The 13,129-nt window shown below is 43.9% G+C and overlaps 1 protein-coding gene across 4 annotated transcripts in view; it reads left to right on the forward strand.

Moving 5' to 3' along the window:
• Positions 1–13,129, forward strand: part of LOC105464276 (ITPRIP like 2) — a 38,065-nt gene that overhangs the window by 6,182 nt on the left and 18,754 nt on the right. The window contains exons 2-4 of one of the 4 annotated variants that reach the window (XM_071084192.1): positions 414–2,226; positions 2,621–2,875; positions 7,378–7,580. The gene's annotated coding sequence lies outside the window, so the exon portion shown is untranslated. Of the gene's footprint in view, positions 1–122; positions 2,227–2,620; positions 2,876–7,377; positions 7,581–13,129 lie in introns of those variants that run through there. The other 3 variants (XM_071084193.1, XM_071084194.1, XM_071084190.1) reach the window with 3 other exon arrangements.

Genomic DNA, 13,129 nt, shown 5'->3' on the forward strand with positions numbered 1-13,129 from the left:
TAGATCAGTGAGTGCCTAGGGCTGGGGAAATGGGAGCATTAGAGGCCAATGGCAAAGGGTGCAAGATTTACCTTTGGGGCAATGAAAATGCTCTAAAATAGACTGTGATGATAGTTGCAAGACTGTAAGTGTACACCTTAAATTGGTGAATTGTATGGTATGTAATTATATTCCAATAAAACTTTTTTTGAAGGTTAATGTGTTAAGTGCTTTGGACAGTGAGTGCCTAGTCCACCTCCTTTGCATGCCTCCTCAATCCACAGGTGGTAGCATCTTCCTACAGTTGCATGTCCTTGGAAGCATCACCATCCTTCAATCTTAAGTTCCCTTCATTCTGTGCTGACTTTTCTGACCAGTCCCCTCATTCAGTTCCCTTCAATAAGCCTCTTTTCTGTGTGCCTCTTTCCTGCCAGGATAGAAATCAACTCTCCAGAAAAGAACAGATGTCGGTGACTAATTGGAAAGGACCTGGGATGGTTAATTTTATGTGTCCACTTGAGTGGGCCACAGGGTGCCCAGACATTTGCTCGAACATTATTCTGGGCGTGTCTGCAAGGGTGTATCTGGGTCAGATGAACATTATCGTCAATAGACTGAGTGAGACCGACTGCCCTTCCTAATGTGGATGAGCCCCTTCCAATCAGTTGAAGGTTTGAATGGAACAAAAAGGCTAAGTAAGAGGGAACGCCTCCTGTCTGACAACCTGCAAGCCGGGACATCGTTTTCTTTCTGTCCTTCAGACTTGAAACATTGGTCTTTCCTGGGTCTCAAGTCAGTGACTTTTGCTGTTGTTATTGATGGTTTTTTTGAGATGGGGTATCAGTCTGTCACCCAGGCTAGAGTTCAGTGATCTTGGTGTGATCTTGGCTCACTGCAACCTCTGCCTCCCAGGCTCAAGCAATTCTCCCACCTCAGTCCTCTGAATAGCTGGGACTATAGGTACGTGCCACCATGCCTAGCTACTTTTTGTATATATATATATATATTTGTAGTGACAGGTTTCACCATGTTGCCCAGGCTAGTCTTGAACTCCTGGACTCATATGGTTTGGCTGTGGTCCCACCGAAATCTCATCTTGAATTGTAGTTCCCATAATCCCCACATGTCATGGGAGGGACCAGGTGGAGACAATTGAAGCATGGAGGTGGTTTTCCCCATCCTGTTCTCGTGATAGTGAGTGAGTTCTCACGAAATCTGATGTTTTTATAAGGGGCTTCCCTCTTTGCTGGGCACTCATTCTTCACATTCCTGCTGCTGTATGAAGAAGGACGTGTTTGCTTCCCCTTCCACCATGATTGTAAATTTCTTGAGGCCTCCCCAGCCATGCAAAACTGTGAGTCAATGAAACCTCTTTTCTTTATAAATTACCCAGTCTCTGATACGTATTAGCAGGGTGAGAACAGACTCATACATGGACTTAAGCAATCCATCTCTGCCTCCGCCTCCCGAAGTGCTGGGATTACAGGCGTGAGCCACTGTGCCTGGCTCAAGTCAGTGACTTTTGGACTGGAACGACACTATCAGCTCTCCTGGGTCTCCAGCTAGCCAACTGCAGATCTTGAGACTTCTCAGCTTTCGTAATTGCTCTGAGCAAATTCTTTATAATAAATCTGTGTGTGTGTGTGTGTACATTTGATTGGTTCTGTGATTCTGTTTCTCCAGAGAACCCCAACTAATACAGGACCTCAAGATGAGTCAGTGATGAGTTTCAGGCTGAATGACTAGGAAAACAATCAAAATATAGGACAAAAATAAGGAAGTTGAGGGAAGCGATTCATTTCAAGGGAAGATTTTTTTTTTTCATTCACAAACATTTATTTAGCATGTGCCCTGTGCCAGACAGAATTCCAGCCAATGGGGATTGAAAGTTCTAACCAGTTGCCTAAACTAGAGTCCAACATGTATTCCTGACTCTTTCTTCAGCCTTATCTTCAACATCGAATTAACCTTAAAACCTGTTATTTCACCTCCTTGCATTGCTTTCAAATCCATTTCCATGACAGGTAGAAAGGTTTTGAAGGATAATCCTCAACTCGTTGGAGTCACTGTGTCTCCCTTTCAGATCCACAACAGTTTGTAATGATTTCACTTACAGGTCAGAAGGACCATGGACCTATTTGAAGCATTTGGAGATTTATCGTATGTGAAATTAGGAAATTGAAAGTTATTGGGATTGATCAAAGCATATGAACATAAAATATACTTCGCATCTCCGTACTTCTTAAGGTGACGAAGAACGGTGTGGCTGACGATATTGTTTGTTGAGGGATCTGATAGTGTCCAAAGAAAAATTACCTGCAATTTTCCCTCCCTCCCTTCCATCCTTCCTTCCTCTCTCCTTCTTTTCTTTTCTCTTTTTTCTTTCCTTCCTTCCTCCCTCCTTTTCTTTTCCCTTCCCTTCCTTCTTTCCCTTTCTTTTCTTTCTTCTCTTTTCTTTTCTTTTTTCCTTCCTTCCCTCCCTCCCTCCTTCCTTCCTTCCTTCCTTCCTTCCTTCCTTCCTTCCTTCCTTCCTTCCTTCCTTTCTTCTTTCCTTCTTTTCTTTTCTTTCCTTTTCTTTTGTTTTCCTTTTCTTTTCTTTTCTTCTCTCTCTCTGAGACAGAGTTTTGTTCCTGTTGCCCAGGCTGGAGTTTAGCTCAGTGCAACTTCCACCTCCTGGGCTCAAGCAGTTCTCCTGCGTCGGCCTCCTGAGTAGCTGGGACTACAGGCTTTAGAACTGGTGCTTTATAAGAAGAGGAAGAGAGATCTGAGCTAGCACACTCAACCCCTTGCTCTGTGATGCCCTGTGCCATCTTGGGACCCTGCAGAGAGTCCCCACCAGCAACAAGGCCTTCACCAGAGCAGCCCCTTAACCTTGGACTTCCCAGCCTCAATAACTGTAAGTAATAAATTATTTTCCTTTCAGATATTCTGTAATAAGCAACAGAAAATGGACAATCACTATTTTTTGAATCAATGAATATTGAATGAATTATCTATAATAAACACAAATACCTGTTAGGTGAACAACAGTCACACAGTAGGACAAGGATCATTCCATTAAAATAATTCTGAGTAAGCATAGCTGCCTGCCTTTTCCATCCCTCTGTGTGGTTAAGATAAGCTGTGCCTAGTTTAGGCTTTGAGTTTTTACTCATGCAAAGTGAACACTGGCTTCCTACTGGGCACGGTGTGGACTGGAGATCCCAGATGATTGACAAAGTGGATATTGTTAAAACCTCCTAAAACATGCAGGTGTTGAGGTGGTCCTTCATGCAGGGTCAGAAATGAAATGCATCAAGTTAAACCTCAGGTGGTTTTGCAGAGGAAATGGAAGGTAGATTATGTGCTCTGCACAGCCCTGACACGAGGGCAGGGCTGATGATCCATCCCTTTTAAGCACACAGTGTGGCATAGATCACTTCCAGCTGCAGAAAAAAAGGCTGGCCTTTAGATAGGGCTATAAAAAGAGCCAAATTCACTCCTTCTTTGCTCACAAAGTGCCCTCAACAAAGGAGGAAAAGTGAAGGACCTCTGTGTTCAAGTGCCAGGTACACAAAAGCGACTTGGCATTTTGTCAAGCTGATGGTCAGAGCATGGAGTGACAAAGAAGGTGCTTAGACTTGGGGAAGCAGCATGTGTCTACGTGAGAAGCTGCCAGTGTGACTTTCAGCAGATAGTGCCAATCTTGCAGTACAATCAGGTGACCAGGAGGTGGTTTAGAAAAGCTTCTCAAGAGGTTCTGGAGCAAGGAGTCCAAGATCACTGGGAAGTTAGCTTTTTTAATTTTTTTTTTTTTGAGACAGTGTTTCACTGCATCCCAGAGTCTGGAGTGCAGTGGCGTGATCACGGCTCACGGCATCCTCAACTTCCTGGGCTTGAGTAATTTTCCTGCCTCAGCCTCCTGAATGGTTGGGACTACTGGTGGGCACCACCATGCCTAGCTAATTTTTTTTTTTATAGACAGGGTCTCACTATGTTGCCCAGGCTGGTCTCAAACTCCTGGGCTCAAATGATCCTCCTATCTCAGCCTCCCAAAGTTCTGGGATTACAGGTGAGAGCCACCATGCCCAGCCTGAGGTTAGTTAGCTTCTGAGGATTTAGAAGTCACATTCGCATTTCGATGAATTCAATGGGTTGGGATAGGTTAAAGGATATTATGCCCTCCAGCAAGAGTATTTGAAACTGCAGCGGACTCCAGTATTGCAAAGCGAGAGTTACTGAAGGTTTCAGAGCAAGAGACCTGTTCATTCTCTCCATCTCTTTCCATGTGGAACTGAGGTTGGGGGAAGTTCCAAGGTCAGCCAGGATGGTGAAAACCACTATTGTCAAAGACGCCCTTAAGTACAGAGTCTCCCAGGAGGTCCACACACACAGTTTATTTGTTCCCGGGGCCGGAACACATCACTGCATTTCTTCAGTTGCTCTCTATTAAAAGAAAAACCTTAGACAAATTAAATGTAACAGAGTTTAATTGAGCAAAGAATGATTCACGAATTGGGCAGCTCTTGAAACAGAAGAGGTTCAGAGAGACTCTGGTGCAGCCACGTGGTCAGAGAAGATGTATGGACAGGGAAAGGAAAGTGAAAATGGAAGTGAGGTACAGAAACAGCTGGATTGGTTACAGCTCAGCGTTTGGTTTATTTGACACGGCTTCAACAGTTGGCTGTCTGTGATTGGGCAAAACTCGGTGATTGGCACATGAGTAGTTTACGGTCTGTTTATACCTGCGGTTAGGTTATAGTCCATTACAGATGGAGAAACCTTTATGCAGAACTTAAAATATGTTAGGAGGCAGCTTTAGGCTAAACTTAATTTAACAGCTCTGTAAGACATTGTTTCTAGGGATGATGTTGAAGGAAAATATAAATATTTTCTATTATTATTATTTTTCATTTTGTTTTTGAGACGAAGTCTCACTTTGTTGCTCAGGCTAGAGTGCAGTAGTAAGATCTCAGCTCACTACGACCTCCACCTCCCGGGTTCAGGTGAGTCTCCTGCCTCAGCCTCCCAAGTAGCTGGGATTACAGGCATGTATCACCATGCCTGGCTAATTTTTATATTTTCAGTAGAGACGAAGTTTTACCATGCTGGCCAGGCTAGTCTTGAACTCCTGACCTCAGGTGATCTGCCCGCCTTCACCTCCCAAAGTGGCTTTAGGCTAAACTTAATAACAGTTCTGTAAGACATTGTTTCTAGGGATGACGTTGAAGGAAAATAGGAATCTTTAAACATGAGTCACACCCAGCAGGTGGGGAAACTGGCCTAGTCTAGTCTGAGGGGCCAACAGCCAATTCCCTTCTCACAGGCGTTTCAAAGATTCAGAAGTAGATGGGCTCCCCTGCAATGTTTGTGACTTTCACATTCTCCCATATTCTCCCTCTCTCTCTCTCCCCTTCTTTCTTTTTCTTTTCTTTTCTTTCTTTCTTTTTTTTTTTGTGAGATAGAGTCTTGCCCTGTCGCCCAGGCAGGAGTGCAGTGGTGTGATCTCGGCTTACTGCAACCTCTGCCTCCCAAGTTCAAACAGTTCTCCTGTCTCAGCCTCCTGAGTAGCTGGGATTGCAGGCACCCACAACCACGCCTGGCTAATTTTTGTATTTTTAGTAGAGACGGGGTTTCACCATGTGGGCCAGGCTGGTCTCGAGCTCCTGACCTCAAGTGATCCATTCACCTCAGCCTCCCAAAGTGCTGGGATTACAGGTGTGAGGCACTGCCCCCAGCCTCCCCCTCCTTTCTTACTCTGTCCTCTTTCTGCCATATACTTATAGTTGAGTTCACGTACATTAGAAGTGTCCCTAATTTGACTTTACTATATTCCAGGCATCAACAATGTCCATCCATTTCCATATGTTCCATTTTCATTTCTAAGTATTTTCTTCTGAAGAGTCTTAGAGGTACAAATCACCAAATTGTAAACATTGTAGGCTGGGTGTGGTGGCTTCTGCCTATAATCCCAGCACTTTGGGAGGGTGAGCCGAGCAGTGGGTGGGGGTGTTACTTGAAGCCCAGAGTTAGAGACCAGCCTGGGCAACGTAGCCAAGACCTAATCTCTACAAAAAATAAAATAAAATAAATTGAGGTGGGAGGATTTCTTGAGTCCAGGAGTTTGAGACCAGCTTGGGCAACATAGTAAGACCCCATCTCTAAAAAAAACAAAAACAAAGAGTGTTGTGTTTAGGTGTCATTGGGTTTTGTGATGAGGCTTCTCTGTTTTACCCTAAGGAAAAAACTGGTAGCAATTTGGTTGCCCATGGAAACATTAACATAACACGAAAAAAAGTGACTGATATTCCATACCAGCTACCTTTTCCAGATCAAAAGGTTCCAGCTAACCTGCTCATCATTAAATTAGTATGCTACAAGGCTAGGGGTGGCTCACCCCTGTAATCCCAGCACTTTGGGAGGCTGAGGTGGGTGGATCACTTGAGGTCAGGAGTTTGAGACCAGCCTGGCCAACATGGTGGAACCCTATCTCTACTAAAAGTGCAAAAATTAGCTGGGCGTGGTGGCACATACCTGTAATCCCAGCTACTCAGGGGCTGAGGCAGGAGAATCTCTTGAACCTGGAAGGTGGAGATTGCAGTGAGCTGAGAGCAAACTATTGCACTCCAGTGTGGGCGACAGAGTGAGACTCTATCTCTAAAAAAACAAACAAAAAAATTAGTATGTGACAACTCTCCTTGCATCTTTTCTGAAAATTCCTGCAGTCTTATCCCATCTCTGTTGAAGGCAAAAGCAGACACTTGTATGAAACAACTTCATCACTGTCTTCTGTGAAACCCAACTTCAGCACTGTCTTCTTTTTTTTTTTTTTTTCTGAAGGCATAGTCTTGCTCTGTTGTCCAGGTTGGAGTGAAGTAATGTGATCACAGCTCGCTGCAGCCTCGACCTCCAGGGCTCAAGTGATCCTCCCACCTCACACCCACCTTATTTTTACATTTTTGTGAAGAGATGGGGTCTCTCTCCGTTGCCCAGGCTGGTCTCAAACTCCTGGGTTCAAGTGATCCTCCCACCTAGGTCTCCCAAAGTGCTGAGATTTACAGGTGTGTGTCAATTTCAGGTCTGACTGGATCCAGAAGTTCCAGTGAAGCCGATTTTTATCTCTAGTCTTTGTGATCCTTTCCTCTCCAGCAAGGCTTTTCCTTGCAATGACAGGACACCTGGTAGCATCTCCAGGCTTACTCAACCAGTACCCTTGATGGAAAAAGGGCTTTTCTTTCTTAATTTTCCAGCAAAAGCCCCAAGATTGACTCTGGAGTAAATTGCACATGGCCTCAAATTCTTTGCAGCTCCTTCCACTATGAGGTGGCGTGTATTACTCCAGTCCCTGCATCTGGGCTGGATTTGTGACTTGTTTTGAACAATAGACTATGGTAAAAGTGACAGTGACATGCTTTTCAGCCTTTGCTCTGGATCTCTTTGAATGCTGCTGTCACATAAACAAGACTGACATGGCCTACTGGAGGATGGGAAATTACATGGAGTAGAGACAAGCAGTCCCAGGTGTGGAACCCGTAGACCAGCTAGCCTACCAACCACCAGACATGAGAGTGAGACCATCCTAGATCACTCAGCTTCAGCCAAGCCACCAAGAGACTACACAGGTCAGTTGAATTGGCCTAGGCCAGATGAACCACTCTGCCAACCCACAGAATTATAAAAAATAATAAATATTTGTTATTGAAGACTTTAAGTTTGGAGATGTTTGTTATGCAGCAGAAGCTAACTGATACTCTCTTATCGGATCAGCTTGGATCACTTTCCCACTCTGAAACCCACAGTGAGCAGCGGGGGTAGTGGACAGGCCTAGGTCATGTGTTTTTGGGGCCATTGGGGCTAGATCAATGAACTGAGAACTGGGAAGGTGTGGAGAAAAATCAGGGTGCTGTCACCAGAAGAAGGGAGAAAGAATGCCAAAGAGAATGAAACAAGAGACATCCACTGGAGTGTTCTAACCCCCTAATAGTAATTGATGAAAGTTTGAATTTATGGTCTCAATTCTAGTTCTCATTTGTAAAATAGACCCAATAACAATGCCACCCGCTTTGATATTCAATTCAGAGAATCCTCATGATGTAGTAGTAAGGGCACTGGTGTGGGAGTCAGGTGGAACTGAGTTCAAGTTTGGGTTCCATCTGCCCATATTTGGATGCACACAGATACATTTTAGAATCCTTCTGAATTTCAGTTTCCTCATCTGTAAAATGGGTGATGATGTTAATATCGACCTTAAAAATTGGCCATGACACTTTGGGAGGCCAAGGCAGAGGATCACATGAATCAAGGAGTTCAAGACCAGCCTGGGCAACATGGTGAGACTCCTGTGTCTACAGAACGTTAAAAAATTAGCTGGACATGGTGGCATGCACCTGCAGTCCCAACTAGTTGGGAACCTGAGGTGGAAGGATCACTTGAGCTGAAGTTAGCTGTGTTTGTGCCACTGCACTCCAGCCTGGGTGACAGAGCAAGACTCTGTCTCGAAACAAAAAAACTGGCTATGAGATTTAGTAATAATGTGTATGCAAAGCGCAGCGCTTGACACATAGCAAGGGCTTGAGAATGTGGACAACTGTTAAGTATGAGTTGAATCATGAACTATGGATTTACCCATTGCCAAGAATTCAGGTCTCAGTAAGTAGGTGACAGAATTTACCACTGTGCCTATCTAGAGAGTAGGAAATATGACGATTTAGGACTTCTTCTTTACTGTGTTTCCATCCACTGCTGCAGTCTTTTCTTCCTTCTCCACCAGAGAGATGCAGAATTCAAGTGATTCTTTTTTAGGCATCAAAACACACAGGGTCCTCTTGGCTTTTGGGAATATGAAAGAGTCATTCTTTTCCTCCTTGGGATGAAATTGATGGAGGGTTACTTGTAATAAAGGGAATCCTGGATGGGACTTGGTTCTTTCTGTTCCTGCTGGTTGGGAGGTCGTGACAACTATGTCTATGGACACACAGTCACAGGTTGTCTGTGTGCGGCTGGGCTATAGTTTAGGGACATCTGTCTAACCATCCATTTATTTAGTAATGACTTAGTGACTTCTGGTGTGTTGATGCAGGTTTTTCTTTCCCTCAACTTTTTAGATTTCATGAAGCATTAAAATTAATTCAACACATATTTATGTATTGAGTGACTATCTATGCCAGGCACTGGATAGGTAACAAGGAACAAAGCAGACAAAAGCCCTGTCCACATTTTTGAGTGGCAGAAGGTAAAGTATTTGAGGAATTAACCTAGAATTGCCAACTTTTCATTTTACTAAGTGAGGACTTAAGGAGAGAAGAGAACCTGCTTTGACTATCATTAGTACCAGTTTCTCCTGTAAAAGAAAATAGTTATTTTCATGCCCAACAGAGTGGAAGTGTATCTTCTTAGAGTATTTTTTTAGTGGCTTAAAACAATAATCATTTATTATCTCACACAGTTTTTGTGGGTCAGAAGCCTGGAAGCAGCTTCCCTGAGTGGCTCTAGCTCAAGTTCTCGCATGAAGTTGCAGCCAAGATCTCAACTGGGGGCTGCATTATCTGAAGGCTTGACTGAAGCTGGCAGCAGTGATTCCAGTATGGCTCAGCACACACCTAGCATGTTAGTGCTGATTTTTGCCAGGCAGCTTCAGTTTTTCAGCTTGTGGGCCTCCCCACAGGGGTCCTTGAGTGCCCTCACAACAGGACAGCTGTCTTCTTCTGGAGTAAATTATCCAAAAGGAACAGATTTTTGAAATAACTATACTGAAACCACATCCCATACAGATTTAAATTATTGGAATTCAGTTACCAAAACAAAAATGCTCTGGGGTTGGAAGAGAATGCTTTATTGTATGTATGTATGTATGTATGTATGTATGTATGTATGTATGTATGTATAGATTGAGTCTCCCTCTGTTACCCAGGCTTGAGTGCAGTGGTGCATTCACAGCTCATTGCAGCCTCAACCTCCTGGGCTCAAGGGATCCTCCCCCTTCAGCCTCCTGAGTAGCTGGGATTCCAGGCACACATTACTGCACCCAGCTAATTTTTGTATTTTTTTGTAGAGACAGGTTCCGCCATGTTGCCTAGGTTGGTCTCAAACTCCTGAGCTCAAGTGATCTTCCTGCCTTGGCCTCCCAAAGTGATGGGAATACAGGCGTGAGCCCCCACACCCAGCCGCAAATGCTTTCAATAGCATTGGCAATCTCCCTCATCTTTTTACTGATGTAAAGGGATCATGTCCCTCAATATTTGTTTGTTTGTTTTCTTTTTTATGCTAATGAAACACACTTAGCAGGACACATGGATAGACTACATTTCCCAGTCTTTGTTGCCGGTCTGACATTATGTCACATTGTGAGTGTCACACTTTGCTGAGTGCTTAAAGTTATATATTATTCACACAACTTGGCTACTAAACTCAAACCAACTCCTTCATCAAATGCTCAACTGAGCATTCTCCCTTAACATTATATTTACATTTTTCCCCAAACATACAGAGAAATGGAAGGAATTGTGCAGTGAACACCCATATATCCACAACCTAGATTCTACCATTAACGTTTAACTCAGCTGGCCTTATCTCATGTTTATTCCTTTATCCGCCCCCTCTCCACTCATCAGTTCATCTTATTTTTTGATGCATTTTAAAAGCAATTGCTGAGGTCAGTATACTTCACCCCTAACCCCTTCAGCATGCTCATCACTCACTAGAATCTAGTATGTGTTTATGATTTTTTGAGATCAAATCTAGATACCGTGAAATGCACAAGTCTAAAGTGGACCATCCAATAAGTTTTGACAAATGTGTAATTCAAACTCCTACGCTGATAGAACAAAGCTAATTTGAAGTAAATACAAAAGGTAATTTAAAGAAAATTTCATTTTCTATGTGCTGACTTAGAAATGTCCCTGACCTGCAAGATGAGACTCCACTGTAAATTGAACTTTACAAAAAAAAAAAAAAAAATCCCATCATGTCTTATTTTGTTCCTCTCGCCTCAAACCATGGAAAAAAAGCATCAGACATTTATTTGGAAAAACTTACTTGAAGCAGTCTGTAGGATGATTAAAGGTATAATGTAGGAGGCATAGGTTTGAATCTGGCTGCCTGATCTCACACAATGTGTGTATCCTGCCAACGCCTTCGTTTCCCTATCTGCAAAATGGGGATAAAGATAGAACCTACCGGTCAGCAAGGTGGCTCATGCCTACAATCCCGGCACTTTGAGAGGCTAAAGTGGGAGGATCACTTGAGTTCAGGAGTTTGAGACCAGTCTGAGCAATAGTGTCAGACCCCGTCTCTTTAAAAAATTAAAAAATCGCCGGGCGCGGTGGCTCAAGCCTGTAATCCCAGCACTTTGGGAGGCTGAGACGGGCGGATCACGAGGTCAGGAGATCAAGACCATCCTGGCTAACACGGTGAAACCCCGTCTCTACTAAAAAATACAAAAAACTAGCTGGGCGAGGTGGCGGGCGCCTGTAGTCCCAGCTACACAGGAGGCTGAGGCAGGAGAATGGCGTAAACCCGGGAGGCGGAGCTTGCAGTGAGCTGAGATCTGGCCACTGCACTCCAGCCCAGGCGACAGAGCGAGACTCTGTCTCAAAAAAAAAAAAAAAAAAAAAATTTAAAAATCAGTGGGGAGGATGTCCATAAAGTTGTTCTTTTTTTTTTTTTTCTTTTTGAATGGAGTCTTGCTCTGTTGCCCAGGGTGGAGTGCAGTGGCCTGATGTCAGTTCACTGAAACCTCTGCCTCCCAGTTCAAGCGATTCTCCTGCCTCAGTCTCCTGAATAGCTGGGATTACAGGCACCCGCTACCATGCCTGGCTAATTTTTGTATTTTTAGTAGAGACAGGGTTTCACCATGTTAGTCAGGCTGGTCTTGAACTCCCAGCCTTGTGATCTGCCCGCCTCGGCCTCCCAAAGTGCTGGGATTACAGGCATGAGCTACCGCGCCTGGCCCATAACTTTGTTCTTTGTTGTGAGGGCTGAATGAGTTAAATCAAGTGCCTAATTAGAACATGGCCTGTCCCCTAGTAAATGTTCAAGACAGCTGGCTCTCATCACCGCAATGCTAGCAGGAGACCAGGAAGAGGGGGTCTTGTGTTTGACATGTTAACTTTGTAGACAACGGCTTTCTGCCCTCGGTGGCTTTATGTCCCACTCACTTCTGAGTTTCTTTGGTCCCGTTGGCCCTCCAGGCAGAAATTTAATGACTGTCAAAATTCTCACCATGACATCACCAGACAATGTCAGCGGGAAGTCGGCGCTAGAATGACTCGAACTAGAAGAACTGGAGCAGGTGGAGGATCGGGTTCTTAGTCTTTAATTGCATTGGCTTTATAGAGTAAATCTCATAGCCTTAGAGTTAATATCGTACCAGTTTATTGGCACCAAATTGCATTACAGACTCATTAGCTCTCTCATGGCCCTTCATCTCTGCCACACCAAAGCTTTCCTTTGACTGATGTTAGTTTCATTATTCATGACTCTTATAGAGACAGTGGCCTCTAAAATAGAGACCAGGGAAGAGCGTTTTTCTTTCTTTCTTTCTTTCTTTTCTTCTCTTTTTTTTTTTTTTTTGAGATGGAGTTTTGTTCCTGTTGCCCAGGCTGGAGTGCAATGGCACAATCTCGGCTCACTGCAACCTCTGCCTCTCAGGTTCAAGTGATTCTCCTGCCTCAGCCTCCTGAGCAGCTGGGACTACAGGCACACACCACTGCATCCAGCTAATTTTGTATTTTTAGCAGAGATTGGGTTTCTCCAAGTTGGTCAGGCTGGTCTCAAACTCCCAACTTCAGGTGATCTGCCCACCTCAGCCTCCCAAATTGCTGAGATTATAGGTGTGAGCCACTGCGCCCGGCCAGAAGAGGATTTTTCTAATGAAAGATTCTTTACCAATCCAGGGCTACTTTGCTGGACTTCTGAAATAAGACTCATTCCTTCTTTTGTTCTGTTGGTCATTCTACAATTAGTAATTGAGCACCTATAAGACAGACATGGACCCTGCTCTCAAAGCAACTTACAATATATTTGAAAATACACTTAATTAGAAATCACAATTAGTATGGCACTGATCCAACAGTGGCTCATGGAGCAGATACTGTTAGTTGCTTACTATGGCAAAGGGTGATGAGTGTCCCCCAATATTTATTCTCTTTCTTTTTTACAGTAATGAAACATT

Source organism: Macaca nemestrina, chromosome 18 (assembly GCF_043159975.1).
Source record: "Macaca nemestrina isolate mMacNem1 chromosome 18, mMacNem.hap1, whole genome shotgun sequence".
In the NCBI taxonomy this organism is placed as follows: Eukaryota; Metazoa; Chordata; class Mammalia; order Primates; family Cercopithecidae; genus Macaca; species Macaca nemestrina.